Consider the following 6,942-nt stretch of genomic DNA (forward strand, 5'->3'; position numbering starts at 1 on the left):
CGTGCTGAGTTTGGATGTTTGTCCTGTGTCTGTTTTCTGTATTTTAAGGAGTCTCCAAAATGCATAATACAACAAGCCTCTGCTTCTGTCCGAATGGGTTTACATGATTTTTCCAAGCCATTGGTTTGCCTTATTTTTGAGAACATAAATTAACCTTATCAAAAAATACCGGTCTTTAATCAGTCAGTTTGAATATGGAGTTATTTATCTAAAATAAAACATGTTAGAAGTGTTTGGGAGAGGAGGCAAAGGAAATTTCTAAAAGAGGTTCAGCTGCAGGTCACAGCTTCATTGAATGGGTTGTGTTTATATAGTTTAGACTGGTTTACTCTGTATTTCCAAAACAAGACCCAGTGGAATAAGAGCGTCTGGATATATATTTTTTAATCAAAGATGTCTTGTCTAATAACTCCCTATACAGTTCTGCTGGTAAACCGCGTTTCTTATTTAGGGAATATATTAAAATGAAAAAAGATTAGACCATCACAAAAACGTTTATTAACATTTAATATTTTACTTACCTATTGACAAAGGTCGTAAGACGCTTATTTGATTTACAGCAGAGTTCACTGCGGTTCAGGTTTTTTCACAAACATCTTTGCATGATTTATACCAGTAGCACCCTACTAAAAATGCAATCATTGGAATTACAAATGGGATGTAATTATATACTTTAATAGTGTATTGCTGTTCAACAGTATAAGGTGAATATATGGGAATATACTTTTGAATATCCGCTTTTCCTACCATTTGATAGTTTAACGTTCTTCACAAATGTCTGGTTAACACTGAAGTGCGATATTACTGTGATGATTCCAGCATATCTATGTTCAGGTACAATACTTACAATCAGGTCTAGATATTTTCCACTGTCAAAACGTTTAGGAGGAGGGGGAGGGGAAGGCTGATATGGTGAGATGCTAGGTGCAAAGAGATCCGTTATTGTTTTAAAATATAAAATGCCCACAAGAGGTGACAAGGCATGTTAGGTTGTTGGCACGCTCTGTGTTGTATTTTTTTTGAACAGCTCGGTATGTGACGTCAGTGAAGTGCGATATTACAATTAGATCTTGGAAAACCTGATCATGTTGCCGTTATTATTATTTTTTCTGCCGCTGCTTTAGTTTTTTTAAGGGGTACTATATGTGCGGTGTGTATCTATAGAAAGTTGTGGGTCAGCGCCGCGTTGTATTGGCAATTCGCAATCACAATACCACAAATTGATAGGTGGACGTATTTTGGCCAAATTTAAATATTTCTCGGCACCTATGGTCACCAGGAAACGCGTTAATAAGTAGCACAGCGATACTAATGAATAGCGGGGGCTATGGCAACATTAGGGTTGTCAGTAAGACAGAGTTCTGTTAGCAAATAATAACACGTGATTCCAAAAATCCATTTTTTTACACATGAAGTGTGCTGCTTGTTAGGAAATGATCAAGACTGTATGAAGTGTCCTGGAGGATGTTGATTCGTGCACCCAGCGCAGAGTGGAATCCAGAATGATTTATGTGTCAATCCCGAGTGATTAAAAACTCTGAAACTCAGTCTAGTCTCTGATTTTGTAAGTTTGATGTTTGTGGGGAAATGAAGCGTTGAAGTCAGATTACATGGAAGTGTTCCATTAGATACGAGGAGAACCACTGGAGAATTGCGTGAAATAGGAAACATCGTTCTATTGTTTTCCATATTAGTTCAATTTATTCTGCAGAAGTTGCATTTAAGGCCCCGTTTGAACCAAACCCCTCATTGTGCTCAATTCCGTGAAGATCCATTGGAAAAATAATTGAAATATGTGGGAAAAGGCAGAATCAGAAAAAGTGTAAGAGAATTTAAAATATATTTTCTGAGGTGGTAAATTTTGAATTGTATGATTCTAATCTGACAGCCTGGATCCAGCTACTCAATTATTCCGTTCCTCATATTTTTCAAATTGTGTTTTAGTATCACATTTCCTTAGCACTCACTTTTCTTTTTTTTTACTCATTTCATTCTTATTTCCGTTAGCCATACGCCGCGAATGGCTACACTAAATTAAATATGCTTGTAGGAAGATTCCTGCTGCGGGGATATCAAGCTGCATTAATTTCTGTCTCCTTTATCTGTATCTTTTAGTGACACCTTTAACTACTCTCGGTTACCAGCGGTTCACAATTTCTCAGATGTCTGGTTCCCCCTTCTTTGTCTCTCATACTGTAGAAGCCTTAATTGTCTCATTCTTGCCTCTTCCAAAACGTTTAGTTATCATTTATTTGCAGGGTAAATTAGTGTATTAGAGTGTATGTGCAAAAACTGCAGGGTAATTGAAGTACACTCACACACATAATATTATATATATATATATATGTGTGTGTGTGTGTTTCAATCTTATCTTTTGAACTTATTACTAAGTCTATATATATCCGTTAACTTGCTTCCTTCTCTGTTTCATTCTGCGAGACGTTATGCTTGTGAAAGTTCTGTTTGAGATAGCCATTGCTGTCGCTTTTATCCGTTGAAATCTATTCGCTTTTAAGTACAATAGTCGCAGAGGAGAAGGGGGGTGGATTGTTGAAAAGAGCTCGAGGTGGCGAGGTAAATTTTAAAAGAATTGGCGATTGAGTAGTGTTTGGCGTGATTAATCTTGAAAATAAACAGCAAGTTAGAAAAACATTCTGAAGTTACCTCACGAGCCCTTAGTTTATGTTGAAGTTGTGCTGCCAACTTAAATGTTAATTAATCAAAACTCACAAACTGGTGCAACAGGTGCATTTTGTACTGAACTTGTTCAATTCAGGTTGCATTAATTATGCAAGTTTTCCAAATCACGGCGTGGGCAACCAGTTTGCATCGTTTTCATTAAAAAAATACTTGCGTTATTTTTGAATACACATGGCTTATCTCGTAAACGGATTGCCAAGTCTATGCTTCCTCTTTTTGTTTAACTTGGATGGACATGAGAACAAATATGTGACACTGACGTTTGGGTGTAGGTTGTGTGGCTTTATAAATACAGCAGAAGCGGCGCCAAAAACAAATGTTGCTGGTGATCTTTACACTTTATGCGTTTTCGTGTTTGGGGTTGGGGGTGGTATAAGCAAAAGAGTTTCTAGTTAATACCTTGTGTTAACAAGGTGTGCAGTAACTCAATCTACGCAACAGTTGTACAGCATGTTACACGTCAGTGACAGAATGCATTGTGAAACAATAGTGTTTAAAGCTTGAGTAAGCGAGATTGACCACTGCGTGTTCCCACAATTGATCTTAATTATTATCAAGATATAAAATACACAGCATGCATACCTAATGCTGTGAGGGATCTTCTTACTACATATCGAGATCAAATGGATTTCATTTTAAAAGACTATTGTAATGTTGAGCGCTGATAGGTGAAGCCACATCACGCAGTGCTATTTTGCGAGGGGTTCTTTATCTTTGCTAATAAGACTATGTTGGGAACGATATGTAGTACAGAAATAGTCACATTTAAGCACAGGTGTATATTTGGATCTTTGCAAAAACGGATCTACATTTTAATTGCGAATCGCCATAGAAGCCCATCTTGGCTCAAGTCAAAGTGCTTCCATTCTGCTGAGACTGCCCCTTTCCCATTGCAAAAAAGGCTGCAGTTTCAGCTGCCACAACCTCCCACTGACCCACCCACCCCCTCCCCCTTGAAAAATAACATTGCAATGCACAAGTTTGTGCGTCCAATTTGCTGACATACTCCCAAATACAGACAGAAAAGCAAATATCTCAGTGCTGCAACCCTATCAACTTAACATGGTTTGTCTTCTTGCTGCACGAGAGAGGGCCTAGAGTTGGGGTGTCTGTCTCAGCCGGTGCTGGCGTATTGCAAGGGATTTTGCCGAGAGCCCCGACTGCTTTGCACGTAAGGCAGATGCTGCCCATCCTACAAGTTGTTTTTCTGGTGTCGACCATTCATTAAAACGCAGCAGCCTTTGAAAAAAAAATCGCATTTCTCGGATCGATTAGCTAACACCGGTTGCTTAGCAACTAAATTCAAGCGGAGTTGAAATAAAGTGCATTTTTATATTATTATTTATTGGGAGAACAATAATAATAGAACGACCGCTTGCCAGATTCTCTTGACTGTAGTGTGTTTTAATTCAACTCTGGAGATGTGTTCAGAACTTGGGAACCGAATACAGTTTTAATTATCATGAATAAGGGAATGTTGCAGGGAGTACAAACGGATTCTGCTCGGTTACACCACACTATTCAGTAGCATATAATACATTGACGTCCTCTGGCATTAGAATTATTTGTAAAAGTGGTTTGTGAAGGTGATTTCTGGGATACTTGATGAATTCAGATAGAGTCGCGCTCTGTGCTTATTTCTTGCTGTGCGATGCGGGCTGCTCTTTAGACGGTTCCCCATGCAGAGTGTTGCAGATTGACTGGTGAAACCGAAGCGTGTCCTTACCCAGCCTGGGTAGTAATTGAACAGGTCACTCCATCTGGTGGGGAAACATTTTCACTTCGGGCCTGAATCCGAGTGTTGTGATAAACCTCAATGTAACCAAGCGAGATTTCAAAACAATTCTCTTAAAGTTACAGTTTTTTGTTTATGATTAATATACTATGCCGGATACTTTTTAAATTTCTGAATTGCACCGAGTTTTTATTTGCTTACCTTAACCGTTCCTTTACATATCAGTTAGTTTCTGATTGATTGCAGAAGCCGGCGCCAAAAGTGTATAATGCCTTTTACATAGCATCTTTTTAAAGGTCTGTATTTAATTTGCCACATTCAAGGTGGAATTGTATTAAAAGTGCATAGCTCGTCTTGTTGAAGGTTCGGACATGTAAGAATTAAGGCATGGTTGTGCATAGGTTTGATAGTTAAATTAGTGCCTAGAGGCACCTAGATACTGCCTTAGTAGATCAACCTATTCCGTTTTAAATATTATTGAAGTGTACAACTGAAGTTACACGATTATTTGAACTTTTCGTTTTATGGCCAGGAATGCTCACTAGTTCTGATGGTCCAATAATTAAAATACTGTACGTTCATCCTTGGCTCTTTACCGACCTAAAGCAATGATTATATGGGGCAGAGTAATCGAGCTAGGCCTGAAGTGATACAGTAGAATTACACTCACACAAAATACCTTAAAGAAAAATATTAATTCGGTGACCCATGTGGGAACAGCCGAGTCTCCAAAGATTCCCGCACAGCTCCACAAAGGTAGGGAGTTCTTTGTTCAAACTGCACTGTTGCAGCCAGAGGAAAGATACACTGACTTTATACAGACTGTATTACAGACTTTGAAGATATGCGTCTGGACTCTGCTGCTGAAATTAACCGTCTATTTCACAACACTCACAATGCAGTTTATAGTTTCTGTCTGGCAGTTTCATAAAACCACATCGTTGGCTTTTTGGTGTCATGCTGGTGTGTGTGGTTTCCAGAAACAAAATGCTACGTATGTAAAAGAAAAGCATAATGTTTCTTTAATTGCACACATCACCGATCGGTCACTGCTGTAATATTTACAAACTGGTCAACTTGACCTCATAAATTATCACTGAAAAAAAGTACAGTAAAAAGATTGGCAAATGTACGTTTTAAAGCACGCTTAAATACTTAGGTTTCATATTGTTTTACTATCTTGTTTTAATCGTATTTGAAGACTTTGTCAAATATTTATTGAAACTTTATAAGCTAAATTATTGATTCTGCCAAATACAAAGGTACTTCCACCTTGTTGTTACTATTACTAGTTAGATGGCGAGGTTAATTATCGCTGCGATGCAGTAGAAATAATGGGAATATTATGTGTGTGTGTGTGTGTTTTGTGAATATTCCATTACTTGCTGTTTTTCTCGCGGCTAATTCTGATGCGGGTCGATGTGGAGCCTGGTGAGAAGAATTAGTATGTGGAGGACAAGGATGTCAAAGTTAGAGCAATTCTGACGAGAAAGACAAAGTGACAGAATAGAGGGTGGGAGGGGGGAGGAGGGATAATATCTGAAACATCAAACAAGCCCCGGGGCGGATTAACCCTTTCAACCATAGACCTCATTTACAAAGGATACCATAAAATATTGCTGTTTAAATGTTTCCAGGATACCTTCAGCTGAAGGTTAACTTCCTCATAAATGTTACTTTTTTTAGTATAATGGAAAACTGGAAGGAAAATATTTTCTTCAGCTTCTTATGACTAGTGAAAACGCAAAATTTGCATTATGGATCACTAAAACATTATACATGGAAAGCGGCTAATTGCTGTTATGTTCTCCTATTTAATAATCAAATATGCACTAAAAGTTAGATCCTGAAGTTAAAATAATCAGATTTATGTAATGACACCGTTTATGTTAAAATAAATATTAATGCCAGTGATCATTAAAACCTGATAATAACGATTGTGTCGAGCTTAATGGAATCCGTTGACCAGCAGAAGTGCTGTTCTTAAATTGATCAGGTAGGTAAGCTCAACATTGTTACTGTTCGTAGTATTTGTGTTTTGTGTATATGCATGAACTATTGTGAGGTTAATCTTTGTCAACATGGAAAAGGTTATCTAGAACTGAAGTGCATTGACTACCAGACCAAAGGAGTCAACAACACAAATTCCTATCAAAAATACGAGGCCTATAAATGTGTGCCATATAGTACACTGCAGTACTCATGAATATGTGCATATGAATGGTGGGACGAAATGCATGCACACTAACAGGCATATGTTCTTATGAACCAATATACGGTACGACATGCCTGTGTACAACACATAATCAGTAGGACAGATTGTGCACGCACCTTAAGCACAGAAACTGAGACATGCTCATTAATTAGAATATGGTACATATGAATGCAATATGGAGCAACATGTAGGTACAAACGGTGAGTCTTATATCCTGGGTTTGTTATGGCATTGAGCATAACGGTACGAAATGCTTGGACAGATGCTTAACAGCGCACTTTTTCTTAGATTG

The sequence above is a fragment of the Somniosus microcephalus genome, chromosome 10 (assembly GCF_052327205.1).
Source record: "Somniosus microcephalus isolate GS21.2 chromosome 10, FLI_Smic_1.0, whole genome shotgun sequence".
Classification (NCBI taxonomy): Eukaryota; Metazoa; Chordata; class Chondrichthyes; order Squaliformes; family Somniosidae; genus Somniosus; species Somniosus microcephalus.